The 13,384-nt window shown below is 44.8% G+C and overlaps 1 pseudogene; it reads right to left on the bottom strand.

The window, feature by feature from the left end:
• Nucleotides 1-12,806: 12,806 nt before the first annotated feature.
• On the bottom strand, nt 12,807-13,118 carry LOC110310100 (large ribosomal subunit protein eL36 pseudogene; annotated as a pseudogene).
• Between the last annotated feature and the right edge of the window lie 266 nt (nt 13,119-13,384).

Here is a 13,384-nt window from a genome sequence, read left to right on the forward strand (position 1 = left end):
AGGAAGATGGCTCAGTGTCTCAAGGTACCTGCCACAAAACCCAGTGTTCTGAGTTTGATCCCCAGGACCCCCACATGACAAGAGGGGAGAACAAGTTACATAAATATATCAGAATGAGCCGGGCGTGGTGGCACATGCCTTTAATCCCAGCACTGGGGAGGCAGAGGCAGGCAGATTTCTGAGTTCGAGGCCAGCCTGGTCTACAAAGTGAGTTCCAGGACAGCCAGGGCTATACAGAAAAACCCTGTCTCGAAAAAACCAAAATAAATAAATAAATAAATAAATAAATAAATAAATAAATAAATAAATCAGAACAATCAAACATACTAGTATAGAACCACCTTCATATATACAATGTAAGCATATCTATTTCCGCTATCATTCAAGTCCAGAATGGTCCAGCCCCCGTGGAGATTTGGTAAAGGACGAGGACCTACACTCACAAGCCTTTGTTTTTAAAGCTCTTTGCGAGTTTATCGTGCACGGCAGTCTGGGCACTTTTCCCTTCCCCTCCAGCATAGTTTGTTCCAACCGAGTCTGGAATATAAGCTGTTTAGAAACCCTGGAAGGTCTCATGTTTCTGGTAGATCAAGATTTCCTCATTTTAAATTACATAGTTCTCTGTTTTGGTAAGCCGTGGTCCCTGCTGGCTTGTAAATACTTGATGTGGAACAGCTTGTAGCTACAAAAATCAACTTACTCCCTTCCCGCCGCCCCAGCTCCACGTATTTGTATGGAGCCCAAGGGACAGAGCCTGGCTCACATACTGCAGAGTGGGGCGAAAATTCCTTTGTGTTCAAAACAAAGAAACAAACTTAAAATTCAGGTTGCTTGGCTGTCTCGCTCCTTCTTCAGAGAAATGAACAGTAGTAAGGCAGTTATTGTACAGTGAGAAAAGAATTAGCCAGGTCTGTGGGCCGCTGGCAAGCGGCGAAACCACCTTTTCCTGGTGCTTGTTTGTTCCTTTGTGCTGGGGGCTCCATGGCCTCTTGGCCCGCAAGACCCAACTCTAAATACATCGTTAGGGAATTGGAAGAAGAGGAAGCCAGGTGAAAGGCAGTCTCGTTCTCAGTCATCCACGGCCAAATCTAAAGACAAGGCAGGGTGAAGCTCTATGGGGAAGGCACTGTGGGAAGGGGAAGCAGGTCGGGTAGCAGGAGGCAGGCATGGCTGATTGCTCCTCTGTCAACAAGCGCGAAAAACCTGAGCTACTGCAAGTGCCAGGAGTACAGGAAAGGCCCCCAGCTATATTTGGGCAAAGTTTTCCCTGTGTGAGGGGAGGATGACCCTTGCTCTGGGTGGCCTGGGATTCCAGAAGGCCTGATCTGACTGTAGGCTAAGTAACTGAACAACCAACCAGGTTTCATCATCCGCCAGACACAGTTCAGCCACTCTACCCTGCACCCTGAAAACTGTAGCGACTTCCTGATGATTCATGGGGCTGCGGAGATGGCTCACTGCTTAAGTATACTCGTTTGTAGCTGGTGGTACATAGCTTTAGTCCCAGCACTCGGAAGCAAAGGCAAGTGGATTTCTGATTTCAAGGCCAGCCTGGTCTACAGAACAAGTTCTGGGACAGCCAGGACTACACAGAGAAACCTTGTCTCAAAAAAAAAATAAATGAATAAATAAACAAATAAATATATTTTGTAGATTTTCATATGATATATTTTTATCATATTCTTTTCTAGTCCCCAACTCTTCCTAGGTCCTTCCCATTTTCTATGCTCCCATGTTCTTGCTATCTCTAGAAGGAGAAGAAGAAGAAGAAGAAGAAGAAGAAGAAGAAGAAGAAGAAGAAGAAGAAGAAGAAGAAAGAAAGAAACAAAAAGCCATTAGAAATTGATTTGTCTTATTTGTCTTTTTAAAGATTTATTTATTTATTGTGTATATGAGTAGCTGTACAGATGGTTGTGAGCCTTCATGTGGTTGTTAGGAACTGAATTTTAGGACCTCTGTTGGCTCCAGTCGACCCCACTCTATCTGTCCCTACTGGCTCCAGCTCAAAGATTTATTTATTATTATAAATAAGTACAATGAAGCTGTCTTCAGATGCACCAGAAGAGGGCATCAGATTTCATTACGGGTGGTTGTGAGCCACCATGTGGTTGTGGGATTTGAACTCAGCACCTTCTGAAAAGCAGTCAGTGCTCTTATCCTCTGAGCCATCTTGCCAGCCAGATATGTCTTATTTGTGTTGGGCATCTACTCTTGAGCCTTCCCTGAGGTGTGGCTGATATACACACTTCCTGGAACTCATACCCATTGCGGGATATTTGATCCACACTGTGAACCCCGAAATTGTGTTATTAACTGGGGAAAACCTGCTTCTAGTTATGGTGTGGCTCAGCCCTAGCACACACCTTTAATCCAAGAGTTGGTCATTGTAAACAGGATTAGTAAAGTCAACCAGAGGCTAAGAGGCAGAGCAAGCAACCAGCTGACAGAGGGTGAACATAGGAAAAAAACACAAAACAAAAAAACAGAGAGTGAGAGGAAGTCAGGAGGACATAGAGAGACACACAGGAAGTAGAAGGAAGGGACATTCAGCATTAAGGAGGCTTTAAAGAACTTTCTTTTGGGACATCAGCTGAGGAGGAAGGTCAGCCGGGTGCTTTCTCTGCCTCTCTAAGCTAGCAGGTTTTCACCCCAGCATCTGGCTGGGTATTTTGTTAAAACACACACACACATATGGATATTGTGAGTACTGCATAGTTTGTGGGTTACAATATGAATAGCTGCCACCCCAGTAACATTAACAGTGGTGAAGTGGAATGCCCAGCTTGTTAATGATCAAGAAGACAGCCCAGAAAGCACCTGTTTCGAAGGCAGCTGACAAGAAAGCATAAGGCCATACAAGGAAGAAAGGTTCTTCTTCTTTTTTTTTTTTATTATTATTATATGTAAGTACACTGTAGCTGTCCTCAGACACTCCAGAAGAGGGAGTCAGATTTCGTTACGGATGGTTGTGAGCCACCATGTGGTTGGTGGGATTTGAACTCAGGACCTTCGGAAGAGCAGTCAGTATTCTTACCCACTGAGCCATCTCGCCAGCCCCGAAAGGTTCTTTTTGATAGACATAAAAGAACAGGGCTGGTGAGATGGCTCAGCGGGTAAGAATACTGACTGCTCTTCCGAAGGTCCTGAGTTCAAATCCCAGCAACCACATGGTGGCTCAAAACCATCTATAACGAGATCTGACTCCCTCTTCTGGAGTGTCTGAAGACAGCTACAGTGTACTTACATATAATAAATAAATAAATCTTTTTTTAAAAAAAAGAACAGGGCTGGTGAGATGGCTCAGTGGGTAAGAGCACCAGACTGCTCTTCCGAAGGTCCAGAGTTCAAATCCCAGCAACCACATGGTGGCTCACAACCATCCGTAACGAGATCTGGCACCCTCTTCTGGAGTGTCTGAAGACAGCTACAGTGTACTTACATATAATAAATAAATAAATCTTTAAAAAAAAAAGAACATAAATAACTTTAAACATCTCATAGCCTTTACAAATTCAAACACATTAAAATCTCAGTCCCTTTAAAAATCCAAAGGTCGGCCGGGCGTGGTGGCGCACGCCTTTAATCCCAGCACTTGGGAGGCAGAGGCAGGCGGATTTCTGAGTTCGAGGCCACCCTGGTCTACAAAGTGAGTGCCAGGACAGCCAGGGCTACACAGAGAAACCCTGTCTCGAAAAACCAAAAAAAAAAAAAAAAAAAAAATCCAAAGGTCTTTTAAAATCCAAAGTCACTCAACTGTGGGCTCCAGTAGAATAAAAAAAAATTATTAACCAAATATTTTCTTATCTCTTAGGGAAAATAAAAATCATGGCACAAATAAGTCACGATCATATCAAAGCAAAATTAAACTTCAACTATTTAAAACACAACGTCTGATGTCTGGGATCCACTCACAGTCTTCGAGCTCCTCCAAAGGGCTCAGGTCACTTCTGTAGCTTTGCCCTCTGTACCACACAGCTTGCCTTCTCAGCTCAGGCTGGCTTCCCTCCACTGCTGCTGCTGTCTTTGGTCGTCATATCCCGTGGTACTGGCATCCCCCAAATGCTGGGGTCTTCTCCTGCAATTGGGGTGCACCTTCACCAATAGCCTGTCATAGGTAAGCTTTCTTCATGGTGCCAAGGTTCAACTTCTCTGCTTGACCCCATTCAGTTCTGGGCCTTCAAAACCAGTACCATGTGGGCGACTCTTACATGTCACCAAGTCAAGCTGGCAACACGAGGTACAACCATGACCACCTCTGGAACACAGCTTTGCTGTGTTCTCAAGAAACACCTCGGGCTGGTGAGATGGCTCAGTGGGTAAGAGCACCCGATTGCTCTTCCGAAGGTCCAGAGTTCAAATCCCAGCAACCACATGGTGGCTCACAACCATCCGTAACGAGATCTGGCGCCCTCTTCTGGAGTGTCTGAAGACAGCTACAGTGTACTTACATATAATAAATAAATAAATCTTTAAAAAAAAAAAAAAAAAAAAAAAAGGAAACACCTCGGTGATGCTGACACCGTCCTGACCACCGCTAAACTCTCAGCTCCAACCAGCCAGCATTGAATATCCCAGTAAAGCAAAGGTTTCACTTTACCAGTTCTGGTATCTTGTTAATCTTAGCTGATTCTTTAGCTCCAGATAATCAGAACCACAGAATCTTTTTTTTTTTTTTTTTTTTTTTTTTTGGTTTATCGAGAATGGGTTTCTCTGTATAGCCCTGGCTGTCCTGGAACTCACTTTGTAGACCAGGCTGGCCTCGAACTCAGAAATCCGCCTGCCTCTGCCTCCCGAGTGCTGGGATTAAAGGCGTGCGCCACCACGCCCGGCCAGAACCACAGAATCTTAAATCAAAGTAGCAAACGGCCCTGGTAAAGTCTTTACTCTTTCCTCTGAAGCTTCACCAGCCAGGCCTCCATCGTCCCAGGCCTCCATTGTCTGCACCGCTCTCAACAGTCTGATCGTCCAAGCTCCCACACAGCTCACTGAGCTCTCAACACTCAATGGCTTTTCTAGTCCAAAGTTCCAAAGTCCTTCCACAATCCCCCCTAGAAGGTCGGAGCAATATCTCACCCCTGTGGCAACTTGTCTTAGTTAGGGTTTCTATTACTGCAACAAAACATCAAATTCAAAGGCAGGTTGGGGAGGAAAGGGTTTATTCGGTTTAAGCTTCCATACCCCTGTTAATCATCAAAAGATATCAAGGCAGGAACTCCAGCAGGGCAGGTGCTGATGCAGAAGCTGGGGAGGGGAGCTGCTTACCAGCTTGCTCTCATGGCTCGCTCCTGGTTTCATTCTTTCTTGTTTTTCTTTTTCTTTTTTTAAAAGATATTTTATGTATATGAATACACTGTAGCCGTACAGATGGTTGTGAGCCTTCATGGGGTTGCTAGGAATTGAATTTAGGACCTCTGCTCACTCTGGTCAGCCCCGCCCTCTCCCTCCATCCCTGCTCCCTCCAGCCCAATAAATGAGTACACTGTAGCTGTCTTCAGACACGACAGAAGAGGGTTGTCAGAAGAACCCTCCTCTTTGTACAATAAATGAGTACACTGTAGCTGTCTTCAGACACGACAGAAGAGGGTTGTCAGATCTCATTACAGATGGTTGTGAGCCACCATGTGGTTGCTGGGATTCGAACTCAGGACCTTTGGAAGAGAAGACAGTGCTCTTACCTGTTGAGCCATCTCATCAGCCCCTCACTCTCACTAGGAAAATGCCTCACAGCTGGATCTTATGGAAGCATCTTCTCAATTAATATTCCCTCCTCTCAGATATCTCCTTTGCATGACAAGCTGACATAAGACTAGCCAGCCCAAGGGGTGAAGACACATGATGGTCCAGCCTCTTCTAACCTCCCTCCTGCTCCTCCAGCCCTGACCCTGGTTCTAATCAGACAGCCACTAATCATTAGCAAGTAAAGACAGGAGGATTTGGAGAGGCCAGAGATCTTATGAGTTATATCTGAGGAAACAGACAAAGATCAAGTATGTCTTACAGCATCCTGTGACTTCCAGGGGCTTCCCATAAAGTTTGATATTTCTGTATATAGTTCCTGCTTCTTTTACATTTTGTGATGCTGTATTTTCATTTTCATTCAGTTCAAAAATATTTTAAAAATTCCTAATGATGGCTCTTGGGCTACTTTAAGGTCTGTTTAAATTCTAAATTCTTGGGGGATTTCCCAATTACTGATTTTGCTTTTTCTTTCTTGTTTGATTCTTTAGGTTTTGTTGTTGGTTATTGTTGCTGCTGTTTTTATTTTGTTTGTTGGTTTGGTTTGGTTTTTTGTTTGTTTGGTTGATTATTTTGTTTCATTTTGTTTGGAGACAGGATTTCATTACATAGTCCTGACAGACCTGGAACTCTCTATGTAGACCCGGCTGGTCTTGAACTCATAGAAGTCAACCTGTCATTTCCTACTGAGTATTGAGAGGAAAGGCATGTGTTACCATAGCTGGTTTATTTTGTTATTTTTATTTTGAGGCAGGGCCTCATGTAGCCAAGGCTAGCCTCAAAACCCTGGTCTCCCTGCCTCCGTTTCCCTAGTGATAAGATCAGCTATAGCTCTCACAACTATCTGAGCCATCTTGGAATTCACTCTGTAGACCAGGCTGGCCTTGAACTCAGAACTCAGAGACCTACCTGCCTCTGCCTCCTGAGTGCTGGGACTAAAGGTGTGTGCCACTACCTTATTTACACACTTTTCACATTCTTTTTCATTTTAGTTTATTAAATAGACTAAGCTGTTCTAGAATCCATTATGTAGCCCAGGCTGGCCTCAAACTTTTTTTTTTTTCATCATTTTGCTTTGATATGATTGTGACTGTGCCCTGATTTGCTGGAATTGCAGTCCTCAGACACCACAGCCATTTTAAACTGTCACTATTTACTAATTTATTGTGAGTATGTATGTGAACCTATAAGAGTTTCTGGGCAGGCTGGAGAGATGGCTCAGCGGTTAAGAGCACTCCTCTTCCAGAGGTCCCAAGTTCAATTCCCAGCAACCACATGGTGGCTCAAAACCATCTGTAATGCAATCCGATGCTCTCTTCTGGTGTGTCTGAAGACAGAGTATACTCATATGAAAAAAAGAAAAGGAGAGAGAGAGAGAGAGAGAGAGAGAGAGAGAGAGAGAGAGAGAGAGAGAGAGAGAGACTGTGCACTACATATGTGTAAGTACCCTCTGACCTGGTGGCAGATCCCTCAGGAACTGGGGTTACTTGCCCAGTGTGGATGTCTGGTTCTCTCCACCAAGATCTCCCGCAGCAGCGCCATCCTCCCCCTCCCACGCCCACATCCCCAGCGTCTCTGCCACCATCTCTCTCCAGCCCCAGCTTTCACTCGTTTCCATCTTTCCCATTTTAAATGTTCCTTCTTAAGAACTGAAGTTGCTCCCAAGTTCAAAACTAGGCATCAATTTGGTGGTTAGAAATGGGCAGGGGTGAGGGTCGGGGTGGGGGTGGGGGTGGGAACCTTAGCCTAACAAAATATGTGGAATTTGAAATGGAAATGCTGTGGTGGGCCATTTGGAGCTGGGGAAAACTTGGTTCTTTGTGCAGCAACTGCAGTTTTTAAAAAGTGCCTCTTGCTTGTTTGTTTTTGCTTTGCTTGCTTTTCTGTGACCCTTCCCTTGGTTAACCTGGGGCTGTGTCAGTCATCCTACCATTAGTTTTTCTAAGTGTCAGTTAGTTTTGGGTTTTTCACACACACACACAGGATTTTTTTTTTTTTAAGCGTGCGTTGGTGTTTTGCCTGTGTTGAGGGTGTCTAATTTCCCGGAGTTACAGACATTTGTCAGCTGCCAAGTGGGTGTTGGGAATTGAACCTGGGTCATCTGGAAGTGACCCTAACCACTGAACCCTCTCTCCAGCCCAGCAGCAGTCAATTCTTTAATATTTTCCACCAACTATTGGGGAGTGTACCCATGGCCTTGGCTCCAGCTGGTCTTGAGTTTGCCTTCCTTCTGACTCGGTCCCCCTGAGCAGCTGGGCAGATAGGCATGTCTACTACGGTGTCTCTTCTGGTTCTCTGAAGGTGGTCTCAATAATTTCAAAGATCCTTGATGCCTGCCACTGTTCTTCAGTGTCACCTCCAATCAACAATGAACTCTGTTCCACTCCTTATTTAGACGTCTTTGGTGTTTCTCTCTTTTTTTTTAATTTTTTAAAAAAAGATTTATTTATTATTAAAAGGAAGTACACTGTAGTTGTCTTCAGACACACCAGAAGAGGGCGTCAGATCTCATTATGGGTGGTTATGAGCCACCATGTGGTTACTGGGATTTGAACTAGGATCTTTGGAAGAGCAATCAGTGCTCTTACCCACTGAGCCATTTCTCTAGCCCAGTGTTTCTCTATTGTTCCTAAAAGTGTTCCTGGATCCGCCTGACCTCAGGTACTTATTGGCACTGTGGTTTTCTTTACCGCTTTTGTATGTATGTATGTATGCATGTATGTATGTATGCATGCATGTAAAGTATGTGTATGTATTTATGTATAACATGTACATATGTATACTCTGTCTAAATGCAAATGTCTACAATGTACTTGGAAATTGAATGCTTTAAAATTATGCTTGTGGATTCGTGTGTGTGTGTGTGTGTGTGTGTGTGTGTGTGTGTGTAGAACTAGTTCTCTCCTTCCAACTTTATGTGGTTTCTGGTATTCAAGCTCAGCTTGTCAGATGGTAAGATGACTTCTGGGGTAAAGATGTTTGCTGCCAAGAGAAACAACTCCAGTTATAGCCCTAGGACACACATCGTGATCAGAGAATCGGCTCCCTCAAGCTGTCCTCTGACCTTCACACACACACACACACACACACACACACACACACACACACACATACAGAGGAAACAAACTGGACTGGAGAGATGGCTCACAAATTAAGTAAAAGCCCATACTGCTCTTTCAGAGAGCCTGAATTTGGTTTCCAGCATCCATGTCAGAAAGCTCACAGTCACTCACAACCCCGGCTCCGGAGGACCTGACACTCTCTTCTGGTCTCCACTATACTAAATCCATAAGTACAAACCCACATGCAGATATTACACTTGTATCCATAATTTAACGTTTAAAAATAAATAAATAAATAAATAAATAAATAAATAAATAAGGGCTGGAGAAGCCGGGCATGGTGGCGCACGCCTTTAATCCCAGCACTTGGGAGGCAGAGGCAGGCAAATTTCTGAGTTCGAGGCCAGCCGGTCTACAGAGTGAGTTCCAGGACAGCCAGGGCTACACAGAGAAACCCTGTCTCAAAAAACCCAGAATTCTTTTAATTAATTAATTCTTTCTTTCTTTTTTTTTTTTTTTATTCATATGAGTACACTGTAGCTGTCTTCAGACACACCAGAAGGGGGCACCATATCCCCAGGAGGGGGCCATCTCTCTCCAGCCCTTAACTTTTTCTTTTTCTTTTTTAATTCATATGAGTACACTGTAGCTGTCTTCAGACACACCAGAAGGGGGCACCAGATCCCCAGCCCTTAACTTTTTATTTTGAAACAGGTTCTCAACAAGCTGTCCTGACTGAATGTACACTTACTGATAACCCAGGCAGGCCTTGAACGTGTGAACCTCTCACCTCAGCAGCCCAAGTAGGTAGGATTACATAGAACACCTGGCTCAGGGATCTGTAATATTGTTTGTTTGGTTTTTTGATGGATGACTGATCTATGCAGCTCTGTCCCTGAACTCCTGCCTCAAGTGATCTTTCCACCAAAATAGTTTATCTCTGGGATCTTAACACTTCAATCTAGGGCTGGAGAGATGGCTCAGCGGTTAAGAGCACTGACTGCTCTTCCAGAGGTCCTGAGTTCAATTCCCAGCAACCACATGGTGGCTCACAACCATCTGTAATGGGGTCTGGTACCCTCCTCTGATGTGTCTGAAGACAACTACAGTGTACCCACGGACATAAATTGAATAAATCTTGCAAAAACAAAAACATCAATCGTCTTTATACTTTTCAGAGAATAGTCACAAACTCTCAAAGCCCTGTTATAGAACAAGCTGAAGGCCGAGGGAAAGGTCAACTCTAAAGAATTTTCCCTTGCGTGTTGCCAAGCACAAATATCTGAATTCTGAGTTCAGTTGCTGAGCCTTTTATAGGAAGCTCTGAAGAATGTTGCAAAGAAGGGTCCGGGTATCAGGAAGAAGAGGTGGGCAGCTCCTGTGGGTGTAGCTTGTTTCCTGGAGCATTGGGAGGAGACATTGATGGGCAGCTCCTGTGGGTGTGGCTTGTTCTAGTCTCATAAAGTCTTTCAAGTCAGCAAATCAGAGAGGTCCAGAAAAGCAGAGAGGAAAAAACATCCTGGTTATGGCTTCTCTGTGGCCACAGCTGGGGCTGAGAGAGGGTGAGGTGTCAAGAGCCCTGAAGAGCCCTGAAGAGCCCTGAAGAGCCCTGCTTCGCTTTTACAGCTGTGCTCCAACAGAGGCCTCTGAGGCGCGGCAGAAGAGAAGCTCAGTTCTACTCAAGGACAACAAGCTGCTTGCTTCAACTCAAGATATCTATACAAAGCCAGACATGATGGGACACGCCTTTAATCCCAGCATTCCAGAGGCAGAGGCAGGCAGATTTCTGAGTTCGAGGCCAGCCTGGTCTACAAAGTGAGATCCAAGACAGCCAGGGCTACACAGAGAAACCCTGTCTCGAAAAAAAAAAAAAAAAAAAAAAAAAAGAAAAGAAATCTATACGGAGTTAATACGAGGGAAACATAAAAGAAACACATTAGCGGGGGCTGGTGAGATGGCTCAGTGGGTAAGAGCACCCGACTGCTCTTCCGAAGGTCCAGAGTTCAAGTCCCAGCAACCACATGGTGGCTCACAACCATCCGAAACAAGATCTGGCGCCCTCTTCTGGAGTGTCTGAAGACAGCTACAGTGTACTTACATATAATAAATAAATAAATCTTTAAAAAAGAAAAAAAAAGAAAAGAAACACATTAGCTATGTCCTTTAGGGTTCACAATTTGAAATGCAAGACTAGTTTCCTCAGAATAAAACATACACTGGCACACGTGTGCACATGTACACGTGTACACACACACACACACACACACACACACACACACACACACAGAGATTTGTTTGTTTTCAGACAGGGTTCCATGGAGCCAATTCTGGCCTTCAAGTTAGTATTTAGCCCAAAATGACTTTAAACTTTTGATCTTCCTGACTCTGCCTCACAAGTTTTGGGATTACAAGTGTCAGCTGCTTTCAGTGTTTTGTTTTCTTTTGTTTGTTTGTTTGTTTGTTTGTTTGTTTGTGTTTTGGTTAGATAAAGTCTCTGTAGTCCAGACTGACCTAGAATACACTATGTCATCTAGTATGACCTCAAAGTTGTGGCAATTCTCCAGTCTCTGCTTCCTTTTTTAAAAATATTATTTATTTATTTTTATTTACACGAGTACACTGTAGCTGTCTTCAGACACACCAGAAAAGTGCATCAGATCTCATTATGGGTGGTTGTGAGACACCATGTGGTTGCTGGGAACTGAACTCAGGACCTCTGAAAGATCAGCCAATGCTCTTAACTGTTGAGCCATCTCTCCAGCCCCCTGCCTCAGCCTCCTAAGTGATAGAATTATAGGGATGAGTCACTGTGCCTGGCTTCTTTTTTAATTTTAATTTAATTTTATTATAACAGAGTCTCACTATGTATCCCTGGCTGGACTAGGACTTGCTATGAAGACCAGGCTGACCTATAATTCGGAATCACCTGCCTGCTTCTGCCTCCCGAGTGCTGGAATTAAAGGCCCATGCTGCTACCCCACCCACTTTTATATTTTATATATGTGAGTACACTGTAGCTATATTCAGATACACACCAGAAGAGGGCATTGGATTCCATTGCAGATAGTTGTGAGCCACCATGGGGTTGCTGGGAATTGGACTCAGGACCTCTGGAAGAGCAGCCAGTGCTCTTGACAGCTGGGCCATCTCTCCAACCCCCGACCCTCAATTTTATTTTTAAAGACTTATTTTTAGGGGCTGGGGAGTTGGCTCAACAGTTGTTAGCACTTACTGCTCTTTCATAGAACCTGAATGCAGTTCCCAGCAGCCCTGTTCGGTAGCAGATACCCTCTTGCTCTTCCTGTTTCAGGCAGATCTGCCTCTGGCCTCCAAGAGCACCTGTACCCACACAATATACATAATTAAAAATAATACTTAAACCCGGCGCGGTGGCGCACACCTTTAATCCCAGCACTTGGGAGGCAGAGACAGGCGGATTTCTGAGTTCGAGGCCAGCCTGGACTACAGAGTGAGTTCCAGGACAGCCAAGGCTATACAGAGAAACCCTGCTTGAAAAAAGGAACCAAAGGTAAAGGAAAAAGTAAACTCACAGCAAGAAAACTGTCGACATCAGCAGCTTTCCTGAGGACAAGAATAGAGGAAAGGCTGGCGTGGGGGCATCCATCTTTAATCCCAGAACTGAAGCGACAGAGGCAGGGGCAAGTCTGTGAGGTCAAGGCCAGTCTGGTCCATGGGTGAGACTGAGTCTCAACAACAGCAACAACAAAGTACACAAATAGGAAAACAGAACAGAGCAATGAGAGGAGGAGATCAAGCCAGCAAGGAGGTCAGCTGACATGGCGGGCAAGTGGTCACATGGTCGGGGATGGAGGGAGGGAGGGAGGGAGGAAAGGAGGCCAAAGTAGCAGAAAAGTATACTTGGGGTCAAGCCAGCTTCCAGGAAAAAAAAAGAGAGAGACAGGAAAAAAAAAAAAAAAAGAAAGAAAAAGAAAAATTTTGCTTTTTTTTTTTTTTTGTAGGAATCGTCTTTTATTGGGAGAGGGTTCATCAATCCTTGGCCGCCGCCTTCCTCATGGCTGCCAGCCTGTTGCTCAGCTCCTCCCGCTTTCTCTTGGCGTGGATGTGCGTGCTCACCCTCTTCTTAATGAACTTGAGTGTGTGCTTGTCCTTGGACTCTTTGAGCAACTCCATGGCTCGCCGCTCATAGGGCGCGAAGCCGCATACCTCCTGGATCATGCCCCGCATGAACTTGGTGTGTTTGGTGAGGCGCCCCCCGGCGCCAGCTGTGTCTTGCTGACGTTTTTTCGTCACCTTGTGGCCCTTGTTGAGGCCCACGGCCATGAGGTAGCTCAGAGCCATGGCTGCTGCTCTCCAATTTTGCATTTCTACCTCAGGCCTCAAAGACCAGGAGACCCAGGTGAACCTCCTGGTGGCTTGTGCAGCTTAAATTCCTTCACTCTTCAATCGCATAGCATTTAAATTACATATTCTTTATTTTCTGGCTTTTCTTTTCTGTTTCGTTTTGGGGGGGGGGGCGTTGGGGTGTTTTGTTTTGTTTTGTTTTGTTTGAGACAGGGTTTCTCTGTATAGCCCTGGCTGTCCTGGAACTTACTCTGTAGACCAGG

Source organism: Mus caroli, unplaced genomic scaffold (genome assembly GCF_978045245.1).
Source record: "Mus caroli unplaced genomic scaffold, Mus_caroli_1 scaffold_16, whole genome shotgun sequence".
Classification (NCBI taxonomy): Eukaryota; Metazoa; Chordata; class Mammalia; order Rodentia; family Muridae; genus Mus; species Mus caroli.